The sequence below is a fragment of the Mobula birostris genome, chromosome 5 (genome assembly GCF_030028105.1).
Source record: "Mobula birostris isolate sMobBir1 chromosome 5, sMobBir1.hap1, whole genome shotgun sequence".
In the NCBI taxonomy this organism is placed as follows: domain Eukaryota; kingdom Metazoa; phylum Chordata; class Chondrichthyes; order Myliobatiformes; family Myliobatidae; genus Mobula; species Mobula birostris.
In genome coordinates this window covers 179,120,294-179,136,426 of record NC_092374.1, presented here as the reverse complement: position 1 = coordinate 179,136,426, position 16,133 = coordinate 179,120,294, and the positions used below count along the sequence as shown (strand labels likewise).

The following is a 16,133-nucleotide window of genomic DNA, read 5'->3' as shown; positions in this document are numbered from 1 at the left end:
AGGACTGGAGGAAAAAAGATAAGTCAGAGTTAGAAGGTGTTGGAAGTTTTCTATAGTGGGGGGATCTAGGACCAGCAGACCCAGTCTTAGAATTGAGGGACATTCATTAAGGATAATATGAGGAAAAATTCTTTTGCCAGAAATTGTGAATCTAAGGAATTTGAAGGTTCAAAGGTCCAATTTAATATCAGAGAAATAAAAACATTATACATCATGAAACTCTTTATCTTCGCAAACATCCATGAAAACAGAGAAGTGCCCCAAAGCATGAACGACAGTCAAATATAAGAACCCTAAATTCCCCCCAGCTCCCCTCCCTCCTACATGTAAGCAGCGTCAAGCGACGATCCTCCCTCCCCCGCCAGCACCCACCACTGGGCACTCAAGCATGAGCAAAGCAGTAGCAAAGACACAGACTTGCAGTTACCCCTAAGTCTTCGCTTTTCCACCAGCATTCGACATTCCACAGGCTCTCTCTCTCTCCTTAATAAGGGAGAAAGAGGTGTCTCTGTTTTTCCCAGAAAGTGGGGATACATAACAAACAACTCGCAGGTTTATGATGTTAAAAGTCCGTTACATCGCTTTTTCCGAGCTCTGTTCCCAAAGATCCCAGGTCTTTGGGCAGACAGCAGTAGATCTTGCGACTCCCCTGATGACACACGGGTCTCCTGTTGTGACAGCAACCCTCCCCGCAAAGAACCGAAGTAAGCATGTAACTCCAGGTCAGTGCCTTCAAAAACACCCTGAAAGGGAAAAATAAAGGCAGGAAACGGGTTTTGGAGTGATAAATAAATCAACCATGATGGAATGGATGAGCAGTCTCAATAGGCCAGGTGACCTAATTCTGCTCCTATTTCTAATGGTTTTATGTTCTAAACCAACTAGATGAGGGATGTCATGGACCGGATATTGAGTAATCATACAGGGAATACTGACCATAAGACAATGGTGTGATCAGAGGCAGTGGCCACTTTGGTTCAAATAAAGGTGCATTTATTGATTGTGTAAGTCTTCTTTATGATCACAAGTCTCTGCTGGATACTCTGTACTTCAAGTTCTGAAGGACGATTCCATCAATGCCATTAGCAAATTACTCAATAGTGACTGAGCTGAATTATGATGTATTATTGTTGTGTTTCTGCTTGGACGTACTGCATGCCATTATGCCGAGACATTGGACAATCCACGAGGTGGAGCGAGTGATCATCTTAGACATTTTTATGGAGCTTGCAAGCTCATTTTGGACATTGTTCACATAGAATACTGTAAATCCATTCAATGGGAAGACTGACAGCGGCGGAGCTGCATTTTCCTCAATTCTGGTGAGGAATAGGGATAGGCTGCAAGGTCCCCTCAGATGCCATGGCCTGTGGCAGTTACTCAGGCATAGAGAGTTGAGTCACTGTAGGAAAAAGCAGAGGCCTCTGCTGAACACGTTGGATCAAGCTGGGGTGGGTGCTGGCTGCTCCCAACAGTGCCTTCTGGTGTTCGCTGGGTGGAAGGACAAGCTGGACCAGGACAATCTACAGTCATGCCTCTCCAGATATTTGGCTATCTTCCTTTCCTCTGTGACTGTATTTTTTTTTTCCCAAAACAGTTACCATATGTGTTTTTTGTGTTATGTGCAGTGTCCTGTGTGCTTTTGATAATGTGCTTTCAAAACTGGCCTTGGAGGAACTCTTTTCCTTTTGGCTACATTCATGTATGGTTGAATAATATTGAAACTAAAAATTGAAAATTGAACTTAACTTCTGAACTTCTCATAGCCACAGATCAGGGTAAGTATGGACCTTGTGGGATAATATTAGGCTGGAGCAAATCAAATTAGGCAAGAAGGAGGGAGAATGAATTGGAAACAACATAATCGAAAGGTAGTGTGAGGAGGAAGATGTGAATAGAAGATTGTGGGTGATAGGTGAGGCCACATAAGGGGGACCTTATGTAGGTGGGGTGAAGGATTGAAGAAAAAGAAATGTAATGGAGACCACAGCGCTCCAAGGAGTAAAGAAAATGAGGAGGGGAACCAGATAGAGGCGATGAGCTGTTCATGAGGGCTGGGGAATGGATAAAAAAAGGAAACAGGGAGGGGAATATAGGGCAGGGTAGAAAGTACGGGAGGATAGTAAAATCCAGGTTGGACACTACCCAAGTGCAATATGAGGTGGCAGTAGCAGTGGCCACAGACAGATCTGTTGGAGTGGGAATCGGATGCTGAATTGTAATCGGTGGACACCTGATGGCCTGAACATCAGTTTCTCCAACTTCCGGGAATCTCTCCCCACGTCCTCCCCTCTCTTTTCCTCAACTGACAGTGTGCAGAGTGAGTACTCTGCAGCATGTCAGCTGAAACTTCTTCTGTTGAAGCAAAGGATCTGTCTATTTGTCGATCGATACTTAACTCAGTGTTTCTCGGAAAGTCTCTGCACTGGAAAACGAAACTGTTGTGCGAAACAGAAAGTAATCTGCACGACTCCGTCAAGGTCTGCGGAGAGTGAACCCAGGGCTGTACTCGAACAAATTCAGGGTGTCTTTTCTCTTCAAATATCGCCACGTATATTAATAACAACGCCAGGATTTGTTTGAAGACACCTCGGCACATCAGAGTTGCCAGCGCGTTGTCTCTAGTCAGCCCGTGAGGTTCAGAGTCGGACCCCCGTACTGACAGTGCAGGTAGGATCTCCCAGGGAGACCACTCGTTTCAATCCCTCATCAGCTGCAGGTGGACACTCCATCTACAGGTGAGTGAAACCTGTTGTTTCTGAGTGAAGTATTGGGGTGCGTGTATGTGTGCGCGGGTGCACAGTAGTGTGGGCTGTTTCTTTAAGTCACGAATTGTTGGTTTAAATTGATATTTCAACTTGTGTAAGTTGAAGAAACCAAACCGCCCCTTGTTCTCGAAACGACTAAACGCTCAATAACAAACCGCTTTGCATTATTTTATTGTAGTCAGTGATGTTAGATCAGACCTCAGAGCAGTACAGCACAGGAACAAGCCATTCAGACATGGGGTCTATGCTGACCAGAATGCCAATGCTAATCACATCTGAAATAGACATCTCTTGCACTAACGAAGTGAATGATTTGTGTTTTTTTTTCTGAACGCAACTTAAATGATGTTCTGTGCCTGGGAAGCTGATGCAACAAAGTTTTAATTGCACCTGTTCATCCATGTTCTTGTGTGTATGACAATAAACTTGATTTTGACTGTGACATCTGGTGTTCTGTACCACCTCCTTTTCCTAACTCTTCCTGTGCCAGTGTGGAAGCAGAGGACCTTTGTCCCATTTGTCGTTCGGCACCACACAATCCATAATTCAGCGTTTCTCGGAAAATCTCTGCAGTGGAAAACGAAACTATTGTGCGAATCAGAAAAAAAAAATTCTGCACGACTCCTTCCCAGTCTGCGGAGAAGGAAGCCAGACTCAAACAGATTCAGGGTGTCTTTTCCCTGCAAATATCGCCACTTACATTAACAACAACTCTAGGATTTTACCTTCTACCGTCATCAATGATGCCCTCACCCGCATCTCCTCCATTTCTCGTACTTCGGCCCTCACCCCATCCTCCCGTCACCACAACAGGGACAGAGTTCTCCTTGTCCTCACCTACCACCCCACCAGCCTCCGGATCCAGCACATTATCCTCCACAACTTCCGCCACATTCAACAGGACCCCACCACTAATCACATCTTTCCCTCTCCACCCCTCCCCGCTTTCCGCAAGGATCGGTCCCTCGGCGACTCCCTTATCCACACGTCCCTCCCCACGGATCTCCCACCCGGCACTTATCCCTGCAAGCGTAAGTGCTACACCTGTCTCTATACCTCCTCTCTCGTCACCATTCAGGGCCCCAAACAGTCCTTCCAGGTGAGGCAACACTTCACTTGTGAGTCTGTTGGGGTCATCTATTGCATCCGGTGCTCCCGGTGCGGCCTGCTCTACATCGGTGAAACCCGACGCAGATTGGAGGACCGCTTCGTCGAGCACCTCCGCTCTGTCTGCCACAACAGACAGGATCTCCCGGTAGCCACCCACTTCAGTTCTGCTTCCCACTCCCATTCAGATATGTCCATACATGGCCTCCTCTACTGCCATGATGAGGCTAAACTCAGGTTGGAGGAGCAACACCTCATATACCATCTAGGTAGTCTCCAGCCCCTTGGTATGAACATAGTATTCTCCAACCTCCAGTAATTCCCTCCCCCTCCCTTCCTCTATCCCTATGTCACTCTGCCCCCTCCCCCAACTGCCTATCACCCTCATGTCTCCGCCTCTTTCTACTACCCATTGTGTTTTCCCCTATTCCTTCTTCACCTTTCCTGCCCATCACCTCCCTGCTTCCCCTCCCCCACCCCTTTGTCTTTCCCCTTATTTATTTTTCACCTGGAACCTACCAGCCTTCTCCTTCCCACCCTCCCCTCACCTTCTTTATAGGGCCTCTGCCCCTTCCCTCTACAGTCCTGACAAAGGGTTCCGGCCCGAAACATCAAATAATCGTTTCCACGGATGCTGCCCGACCTGCTGAGTTCCTCCAGCGTGATGTGAGTGTTGCTTTGATCCCAGCATCTGCAGATTATGTTGTGTTTACAACTCTAGGATCTGTTTGAAAACACTTAGGCACATCAGAGCTCACAGCACAAGGTATTCTAATCAGTACAGTGAGGTTCAGAGTCTGACAGTGCAAGTGGAGTCTCCCAGGGAGTCAATTCAGGCCATCGTTTCAATCCCTCATCGGCTGCAGACGGACACTCGAGTGAAACCTATTGTTTCTGAGTGATGTGTTCGGGTGTGTGTATGCGTGCGCACTGCACAGTAGTGTGGGGTGTTTTTGTATGTCACTAATGTTGATTTAATTTGATATTTCCACGTGTGCGTGTTGAAGAAACCAAAACGCTCCTTGCTCACTAAGCCACGAAATGCTCAATAACAATCTGCGGTATTTTATTGTAGTCAGTAGACCGCAGAGCAGTTCAGCACAGAAACAAGCCGTTCGGACCTGTTGCTTGTGCTGTCCAGGATGCCAATGGACACTAATCACATCTAAAATAGACATACCTTGTTTTAATGAATTGGGCAATTTGTTTTCTTTCTAAATGTTACTTAAATGATGTTATGTGCCTGGGATGCTCCAGCCACAAAGTTTTCATTGCACCTGAGCATACATGTAGCTATTTGTATGACAATCAATTTGATTTTGACTGTACACCCCTCTTTTTCATAACCGTTCCTGGATGTGGTGCTGAGGCTTTATCATGCACTGGTGAGGGTCGCTTTGAGTATTATGAACAGTTTTGGACCCCTCATCTGAGAAAAGATGTACTGGCATTGGAGAGGGTCCAGAGAAGGATCAGACGGATGATTCCAGGAATAAAAAGCTTACCATATGAGGAAAGTTTGATGGCTCAGTGTCTGTGCTCCCTGGAGTTCAGAAGGATGAGTAGAGTAGTGGTGAAAAGGATGATCTCCATGGTCGGAGAGTCTATGACAAGAGGGCACAGCCTCAGGGCACCCTTTCAAAACAGAGATGCGGAGAAATGTCTTCAGCCAAAGGGTGGTGAATTTGTGGAATTTGTTGCCATATGCAGCTGTGGAAGCCAGGCCATTGGGTGTATCTAAGGCAGGGCATGCTAGGTGCAAAAAATAACAGGGTTGTTATCATGGGTGACTTTAACTTCCCTAATATTGGTTGGCACCTGATTAGTTCTAAGGGTCTAGACGGGGCAGAGTTTGTTAAGTGTGTCCAGGATGGATTCCTATCACAATATGTGGACAGGCCAACTAGGGGGAATGCCATACTAGATCTAGTACTAGGTAATGAACCGGATCAGGTCACAGATCTCTCAGTGGGTGAGCATCTGGGGGACAGTGACCACCGCTCCCTGGCCTTTAGCATTATCATAGAATCAGAGAGGACAGGAAAATTTTTAATTGGGGAAGGGCAAATTATGAGGCTATAAAGCTAGAACTTGCGGGTGTGAATTGGGATGATGTTTTTGCAGGGAAATGTAGTATGGACATGTGGTCGATGTTTAGAGCTCTTTTACAGGATGCCGGGATAAATTTGTCCCGGTGAGGAAGATAAAGAATGGTAGGGTGAAGGACCCATGGGTGACAAGTGAGGTGGAAAATCTAGTCAGGTGGAAGAAGGCAGCATACATGAGGTTGGGGAAGCAAGGATCAGATGGGTCTATTGAGGAATATAGGGAAGCAAGAAAGGAGCTTAAGAAGGGACTGAGAAGAGCAAGAAGGGGGCATGAGAAGGCCTTGGTGAGTAGGGTAAAGGAAAACCCCAAAGCATTCTTCAATTATGTGAGAACAAAAGGATGACAGGAGTGAAGGTAGGACCGATTAGAGATACAGCTGGGAAGATGTGCCTGGAAGCTGTGGAAGTGAGCGAGGTCCTCAATGAATACTTCTCTTCGGTATTCACCAATGAGAGGGAACTTGATGATGGTGAGGACAATATGAGTGAGGCTGATGTTCTGGAGCATGTTGATATTAAGGGAGAGGAGGTGTTGGAGTTGTTAAAATACATTAGGACGGATAGGTCCCCGGAGCCTGACGGAATATTCCCCAAGCTGCTGCACAAGGCGAGGGAAGAGATTGCTGAGCCTCTGGCTAGGATCTTCCTGTCCTCGTTGTCCACGGGAATGTTACCCGAGGATTGGAGGGAGGCGAATATTGTCTCCTTGTTCAAAAAAGGTAGTAGGGATAGTTTGGGTAATTATAGACCAGTGAGCCTTACGTCTGTGGTGGGAAAGCTGTTGGAAAAGATTCTTAGAGATAAAATCTCTGGGCATTTAGAGAATCATGGTCTGATGAGGGACAGTCAGCATGACTTTGTGAAGGGCAGATCGTGTCTAACAAGCCTGAAAGAGTTCTTTGAGCAAGTGACCAGGCATATAGATGAGGGTAGTGCAGTGGATGTCATCTATATGGAATTTAGTAAGGCATTTGACAAGGTTCCACATGGTAGGCTTATTCAGAAAGTCAGAAGGCATGGGATCCAGGGAAGTTTGGCCAGATGGATTCAGAATTGGCTTGTCTGCAGAAGGCAGAGGGTCATGGTGGAAAGAGTACATTCAGATTGGAGGATTGTGACTAGTGGTGTCCCACAAGCATCTGTTCTGGGACCTCTACTTTTCGTGATTTTTATTAACGACCTGGATGTGGGGGTAGAAGGGTGGGTTGGCAAGTTTGCAGACGACACAAAGGTTGGTGGTGTTGTAGATAGTGTAGAGGATTGTCAAAGATTGCAGAGAGACATTGATAGGATGCAGAAGTGATCTGAGAAGTGGCAGATGGAGTTCAACCCGGAGAAGTGTGAGGTGGTACACTTTGGAAGGACAAACTCCAAGGCAGAGTACAAAGTAAATGGCAGGATACTTGGTAGTGTGGAGGAGCAGAGGGATCTCGGGGTAGATGTCCACAGATCCCTGAAAGTTGCCTCACAGGTGGATAAGGTAGTTAAGAAAGCTTATGGGGTGTTAGCTTTCATAAGTCGAGGGATAGAGTTTAAGAGTCGCGATGTAATGATGCAGCTCTATAAAACTCTGGTTAGGCCACACTTGGAGTACTGCATCCAGTTCTGGTCGCCTCCCTACAGGAAGGATGTGGAAGCATTGGAAAGGGTACAGAGGAGATTTACCAGGATGCTGCCTGGTTTAGAAAGTATGCATTATGATCAGAGATTAAGGGAGCTAGGGCTTTACCCTTTGGAGAGAAGGAGGAGACATGATAGAGGTGTACAAGATAATAAGAGGAATAGATAGAGTGGATAGCCAGCGCCTCTTCCCCAGGGCACCACTGCTCAATACAAGAGGACATGGCTTTAAGGTAAGGGGTGGGAAGTTCAAGGGGGATAATAGAGGAAGGTTTTTCACTCAGAGAGTGGTTGGTGCGTGGAATGCACTGCCTGATTCAGTGGTGGAGGCAGATACACAAGTGAAGTTTAAGAGACAACTGGACAGGTATATGGAGGAATTTAAGTTGGGGGCGTATATGGGAGGCAGGGTTTGAGGGTCGGCACAACATTGTGGGCCGAAGGGCCTGTACTGTGCTGTACTATTCTATGCTCTGTGTTCTGTGTTCTATTATTGGACATGGCATCAAAGGTTACGGGGAGAAGGCCAGGAACTGGGGTTGAGGAGGAGATTTTTGAGAAAAAGCGTCAGCTATGATTGAATGGCAGAGCAGCCTCAATGGGCCAGATGGCCAAATTCTGCTGCTATGTCTTATGGTCTGGAGTTCCTGAGCCTATACCGAAGCATTTTGAATCTTGATGTTTTATTAATTTCCAGCTCTTCTGCCACCTAATAATAATGACCATGTCATTGAGGAATTGGTTGATGCTCTTTTTTAATGGGGCCTTTTCAGTTTCTTGCTTTCTGGCTGCCTGTAAGCAGACGAATCTCAAGTTTGTACATTTATGTAATCTTTGAAAATAAGTGCGCTTTGAAATTTGAACTAAAGAGAAAAGAGGAAATTTAAGCTAACCAATAACATCAAAGAGGACAGGAAAAGTTTTTTTTTCAAATATATAAAGAGTAAAATTGAGATCAGAGTGGATATCGGACCACTGAAAAATTACACTAGAGATGTGGTAATGGAGGAGAAAAAATCAACTGCAGAATTTGATAATCATTTTTATCAGTCTTTACAGTGGAAGACACCAGCAGAATGCCAGAAATGCATAAGTGTCTGGGGGCAGAAGTGAGTGTTGGACCATCAGACCAAAAGACAAAGGAGCAGAAGTCGGCCATTCGGCTCATCGAGTCTGCTCCGCCATTTTATCATGAGCTGATCCATTCTCTCATTTAGTCCCACTCCCCCGCCTTCTCACCATAACCTTTGATGCCCTAGCTACTCAGATACCTATCAATCTTCGCCTTAAATACACCCAATGACTTGGCCTCCACTGCTGCCCGTGGCAACCAGTTCCACAGATTCACAACCCTCTGGCTAAAAAAATTTCTTCTCATATCTGTTCTGAATGGGCGCTGTTCAATCCTTAAGTCATGCCCCCTCGTACTAGACTCCCCCATCATGGGAAACAACTTTGCCACATCCACTCTGTATATGCCTTTTAACATTCGAAATGTTTCTATGAGGCCCCCCCCATTCTTCTAAACTCCAAGGAATACAGTCCAAGTGCGGTCAAACGTTCCTCATATGTTAACCCTCTCATTCCCGGAATCATTCTAGTGAATCTTCTCTGAACCCTCTCCAACTTCAGCACATCCTTTCTTAAGTAAGGAGCCCAAAACTGCACACAATACTCCAAGTGAGGTCGTACCAGCGCCTCATACAGCCTCAGCATCACTTCCCTGCTCCTATATTCTATTCCTCTAGAAATGAATGCCAAAATTGCATTCGCCTTCTTCACTACCGACTCAGCCTGGAGGTTAACCTTAAGGGTATCCTTCACGAGGACTCCCAAGTCCTGTTGCATCTCAGAACTTTGAATTCTCTCCCCATTTAAATAATAGTCTGCCCGTTTATTTCTTCTAACAAAGTGCATGACCATACACTTTCCAACATTGTATTTCATTTGCCACTTCTTTGCCCATTCTCCTAATCTATCCAAGTCTCTCTGCAGACTCTCCGTTTCCTCAGCACGACCGGCCCCTCCACCTATCTTCGTATCGTCAGCAAACTTAGCCACAAAGCCATCTATTCCATAATCCAAATCGTTGATGTACAATGTAAAAAGAAGCGGCCCCAACACTGCTCCCTGCGGAACACCACTGATAACCGGCAGCCAACCAGAATGGGATCCCTTTATTCCCACTCTCTGTTTCCTGCCAATCAGCCAACGCTCTATCGACATATGTAACTTTCCAATAATTCCATGGGTTCTTATCTTGTTTAGCAGCTTCATGTGCAGCACCTGTCAAAGGTCTTCAGAAAATCCAAATATACAACATCCACTGCATTTCCCTTGTCTAGCCTACTGGTAATTTCCTCAAAAACTTGCAATAGGATTGTCAGGCAGGATTTTCTTTTAAGGAAACCATGCTGAGTTCTGCCTATCTTGTCATATGCCTCCAGGTACTCTGTAACCTCATCCTTGACAATCGACTCCAACAACTTCCCAACCACCGATGTCCAGTTGACAGGTTGTAATTTTCTTTTGGCTTCCTTGCCCCCTTCTTAAATATTGGAGTGACATTTGCAATCTTCCAGTCTTCCGGAACCATGCCAGAATCTATTGACTTTTGAAAGATCATTGCTAATGCCTCCGCAATCTCCACAGCTACTTCCTTCAGAAAACGAGGGTGCATTCCATCTGGCCCGGGATATTTATCTACTCTTAGACTATTCAGCTTTCTGAGTACTTTCTCTGTCGTAATTGTGACTGCGCGCACTTCTCTTCCCTGCCACCCTTGAGTGTCTAGTATACTGCTGATGTCTTCCTCAGTGAAGACTGATGCAAAATCCTCATTCATTTCCTCCGCCATCTCCTTATCTCCCATTAAAATTTCTCCGGCATTATTTTCTATCTGTCCTATATCTACTCTCACCTGTCTTTTAATCTTTATATACCTGAAAAAGCTTTTAGTATCCTCTTTGATATTATTTGCTAGCTTCTTTTCATAGTTCATCTTTTCCCTCTTAATGACCTTCTTAGTTTCCCTTTGTAAGCTTTTAAAAACTTCCCAATCCTCTGTCTTGCCACTAATTTTTGCATCCTTGTATACCCTCTCCTTTGCTTTAACTTTGGCTTTGACTTCTCCTGTTAGCCACGGTTGCATCCTTTTTCCATTCAAAAATTTCTTCTTTTTTGGAATATATCTGTTTTGCACCTTCCTCACTTCTCACATAAAGTCCAGCCACTGCTGCTCTGCCGTCCTTCCCGCTAGTGTCCCTTTCCAGTCAACTTTGGCCAGTTCCTCTCTCATGCCACTGTAATTTCCTTTACTCCACTGAAATACTGACACATCAGATTTCGCTTCTCTGTCACAATGGCGGGGTATTGGGAGCAAGGGTGGACCCAAATGCAAGACACATCTTGTGAGGTTACTTAGATTTAGTTTATTGTTCGATACCAGGAGAGCAAGGCAGGAGCAGGAAATAGCAAACTGGACAAGGACTCAGGACTACAACTAGGCTGGGACCAAGGCTCTGGGCTTGGACTCGGAATCGTTTCCCAGAACTAGAGGAGACATGAAGAGGCTAGGGTATGGACTCCGAGCCTGAGACTGGGCAAGGACCCAGTACCTGGGTCTTGCCTCGGGCTTGGACCCCAGAACCAGGCATGGACATGACATAGGCTAGGGAGAGGAGGAACATGGGAACACAGAGCCTCGGTCTCAGGGAGCAGGTACTTGGAACCATGGACACATACACAGAACACAGAGCTGGGACCCCTCCTTGGGTACAGGACATAGGGTCGGGACTCATGACCCTCCGCAGGGCAACGGCAAGACGGCCTGACTTACCCCACGGAGGCGAGGACAAGACAAGAGAAGACATGACTCCCCATGGGGCAACGGCAAGACGGCCAGACTTACCCCACGGAGGCGAGGACAAGACAAGACAAGACCAACACGAATGAACACCAGACAGTACCTATCTAGCTCCGGTGATGGAACTAGACCGAAGTGCAGGCCGGGGCTGCAGACGAGGGCTAGAGGCGAGGGGCCAAAGAAGGGATTCAGACAGGGGGGTAGGACAGGAATAAGAGACTGCCAGGGCCAGGACTTGACTCGGAACTGGGAAGCCGTCAGGGCCAGGACTTGACTTGGAACTTGAATGCCGCCAGGGACAGGACTTGACTTGGTACTTGAATGCCACCAGGGCCAGGACTTGAATTGGTACTTGATTGCCGCCAGGGCCAGGACTTGAATTGGTACTTGAATGCCGCCAGGGCCAGGACTTGACTTGGTACTTGAATGCCCCAAGACCCAGGACTTGACTTCGAGCCTCCGGGTAGTGGCGAGCTCTCAATTTGGCCCGGGAACAGTAGACAGTGGTTCTTGATTCCCTCCGGCGGGTTAACTGATGGACCCACCTCGGTGAGGAAACTTTGCAGGCTCGCTTTGGCGAGGTAACTGGACAGGGTTCCTCCAGTGAGGAAAGCCGAATTACCGGCACTCGCTTCGGGCGGAGACAAGGCTTGTCCCGGCCAGATGACATTGGCACGCCGTGACTTTGCAGACGCTCCCACGCCGAACGGCTGAAAGCTGCAGACTATAAACTACCGGTTCAGCCGAGTGTTAGTTGACCAACTAACGAGTGTTAGAATCACCAAAGTCGAGGGACACGGGAAAACAAGGAATCAACGGTCCGGATCGTAACATAAACAAGCTAAATTTAAAGGGACCCCAATCCGGACCATGACAGTTTCAGTGATGGCCACAATATCTTAATCTTCCAAATCCGAGCCGGACTCTCAGGCCGAACCCTTGGCGTGCCGAACAATGGCCAATCCTGAAACCCCGACAGCGGGTCCCATTCCCGCAAAGAACTGAAGTCAGCGTGTAACTCCAGGCCAGTGTCTTCAAAAGAACCCTGATAGGGAAAAATAAAGATATTAAAGATGGAAATAGAGCTGTTTCCAAAGATGCAAACAAAGGAGTTGCTGTTTATCGCCATCACTGTCTTAGAATTGAGGAACATCCATCGAGGACAATATGAAGCAAAATTATTTTGCCACAGAGCTGTGAATCTAAGAAATTCATTGCTGAAGTCAGATGTGCAGGGCAACTCATTAGGTATATTTAAAGTGGAGGTTGATAGGTTCATTCATAATCAGTACATCAGCAGGGGAAGGCAGGAAATGGGTCAGAGAGTGATAAAAAATCAGCCATGATAGAATGGTAGAGCAGACTCGATGGGCCAGATGACCTAATTCTGCTCCTATGTCTAATGGTTAAATGCTCTAAAACAACTAGATGAGGGATGTCATGGGCCGGGTATTGGGTAACCATTAGGGAATACAGTAGTGAGCATAAGACAATGGTATACTCAGAGGCAGTGGCCACTTTGGTTCACATAAATGTGCATTTATTCATTTTGTAAGCCCTTTTTATGATCGCAAGTCTCTGCTGGATACCCCATACTTCAAGTACTGAAGGACAATTCCATCAATGTCATCAGCAAGTTATTCAATAGCGAATGAGCTGAATTAAGGTGTAGTATTGTTGTGTTGTTGCAACATTGGACAGTCATTATGCCACAACATTGGACAGTCCAAGAAATGGAGTGAATGTTCATGTCGGACATTTTTGTTGAGCTTACAAGCTCTTGTTGGACATTATTCACATAGAATACTGTAACTCCATTCAATGGCAGACTGATGACAGGAGATCTGCATTTTCTTCAATTCTGGTGAGGAATATGTACAGGCTGCAAGTCCCCTCAGATGCCATGGCCTGTTGCAGTTGCTCAGGCATGGAGAGTTGAGTCACTGTAGGAAAAAGCAGAGGCCTCTGCTGAACACGCTGGATCAAGCTGGGGTGGGTGCTGGCTACTCCCAACAGTGCTGCCTTCTGGTGTTCGCTGGGTGGAAGGACAAGCTGGACCAGGACAATCTACAGTCGTGCCTCGCCAGATATTTGGCTATCTTCTTTTCCTTTGTGACTGTATTTGTTTCTCAAAACAGTTACCATATGTGTTTCATGTGTTATGTGCAGTGTCATGTGTGCTTCTGATAATATGCTTTCAAAATTGGCCTTGGAGGAACTCTTTTTCTTTTGGCTGCATTTCATGTATGGTTGAATAATATTGAAACATAAACTTGAAAATTGAACTTAGCTTCTGAACTTCTCATAGCCACAGATCAGGGTAAGTATGGACCTTGTGGGATAATATTAGGCTGGAGCAAATCAAATTAGGCAAGAAGGAGGGAGAATGAATTGAGAACAACATAATCAAAAGGTAGTGTGAGGAGGAAGATGTGAATAGAAGATTGTGGGTGATAGGTGAGGCCACATAAGGGGGACCTTATGTAGGTGGGGTGAAGGATTGAAGAAAAAGAAATGTAATGGAGACCACAGCGCTCCAAGGAGTAAAGAAAATGAGGAGGGGAACCAGATAGAGGCGATGAGCTGTTCATGAGGGCTGGGGAATGGATAAAAAAAGGAAACAGGGAAGGGAATATAGGGCAGGGTAGAAAGTACGGGAGGATAGTAAAATCGAGATTGAACACTACCCAGGTGCAATATGAGGTGGCAGTAGCAGTGGCCACAGACAGATCTGTCGGAGAGGGAATCGGATGCTGAATTGTAATCAGAGGACACCTGATGGCCTGAACATCAATTTCTCCAACTTCCGGGAATCTCTCCCCACGTCCTCCCCTCTCTTTTCCTCAACTGACAGTGTGGACAGTGAGTGCTCTCCCGGAACTCTGCAGCATGTCAGCTGCAACTTCTTCTGTTGAAGCAAAGGACCTTTGTCCATTTTTCAATCGATATTTAACTCAGTGTTTCTTGGAAAGTCTCTGCACTGGAAAACGAAATTGTTGTGCGAAACAGAAAGTAATCTGCACGACTCCGTCACAGTCTGCGGAGAGTGAACCCAGGGCTGTACTCGAACAAATTCAGGGTGTCTTTTCTCTTCAAGTATCATCACGTATATTAATAACAACTCCAAGATTTGTTTGAAGACACCTCGGCACATCAGAGTTGCCAGCACGTTGTCTCTAGTCAGCCCGTGAGGTTCAGAGTCGGACCCCCGTACTGACAGTGCAGGTAGGATCTCCCAGGGAGACCACTCCTTTCAATCCCTCATCAGCTGCAGGCGGACACTCCATCTACAGGTGAGTGAAACCTGTTGTTTCTGAGTGCAGTATTGGGGTGCGTGTATGTGTGCGCGGGTGCACAGTAGTGTGGGCTGTTTCTTTAAGTCACGAATTGTTGGTTTAAATTGATATTTCAACTTGTGTAAGTTGAAGAAACCAAACCACCCCCTGTTCTCGAAACGACTAAACGCTCAATAACAAACCGCTTTGCATTATTTTATTGTAGTCAGTGATGTTAGATCAGACCTCAGAGCGGCACAGCACAGGAACAGGCCATTCAGACATGGAGTCTGTGCTGACCAGAATGCCAATGGAAGCTAATCACATCTAAAATAGATATTTCTTGTATTAACGAAGTGTACAATTTGTTTTCTTTTTGAACGCGACCTAAATGATGTTATGTGCTTGTGATGTTGATGCAACAAAATTTTAATCGCACCTGTACAAACATATACTTGTGTGTATGACAATAAATTTGATTTTGACTGATATCTGGTATACTGCACCCCTTCCTTTTCCTAACTGTTCTTGTGCCAGCGTAGAAGCAGAGGACCTTTGTCCGATTTGTTGTTCGGTACTATACAATTCATAATTCAGTGTTTCTCAGAAAGTCGCTGCACTGGAAAACGAAATTGTTGTGCGAATCAGAAAGTAATCTGCACGAGTCCGTCCCAGTCTGCAGAGAAGGCACCCAGGGCTATACCTGAACAGGTTACGGTGTCATTTCCCTCCAAGTATCGCCACGTACAGTAATAAAAACTCGAGGATTTGTTTGAAAACACCTCGGCACATCAGAGTCCCAGCACAGGGGATTCTAATCAGCCCAGTGAGGTTCAGAGTCTGACAATGCAGGTGGGTCTCTGAGGGTGACCATTCAGACCATTTCATCCCTCATCAGCTGCAGGCAGATACTCCATCTACAGGTGACTGAAACCTGTTGTTTCTGAGTGAAGTATTGGAGTTTGTATGTGTGCACGCGTGCACAGTAGTGTGGGGTGCTTTTGTAAGTCACTAATTGTTGGTTTAATTTGCACTTGTGCATAAATGAATTTATGTGTATGACAATAAACCTGATTTTGACTGTGACATCAGGTGTACTGTGCAACCCACCTTTTCCAAACTGCTCCTGGATGTGGTGCTGAGGCCTTATAAGGCACTGGTGAGTCTTCACCTTGAGTATTGTGAACAGCTTTGGGCCCCTCATTTTAGAAAAAATGTACTGGCATGGGAGAGGGTCCAGAGGAGGTTCACAAGTATGATTCCTGGAATAAAAGGGTTAACATACAAGAAACGCCTAATGGCTTGGTGTCTGTACTGGCCAAAATTCAAAGGATTGGGTGGGGGAGAAATCTCATGGAAACCTTGAAATGCCTAGACTGCGTAAAGGTGG

General features: G+C 46.1%; 1 protein-coding gene across 1 annotated transcript in view; it reads left to right on the top strand.

Annotated features, from left to right (window-relative positions):
* Positions 1–2,696: 2,696 nt before the first annotated feature.
* The window catches only part of LOC140198430 (uncharacterized), a 49,949-nt gene continuing 36,512 nt past the window's right edge, over positions 2,697–16,133 (top strand). The window contains exon 1 of the mRNA XM_072259520.1: positions 2,697–2,738. The gene's annotated coding sequence lies outside the window, so the exon portion shown is untranslated. The remainder of the gene's footprint in view (positions 2,739–16,133) is intronic.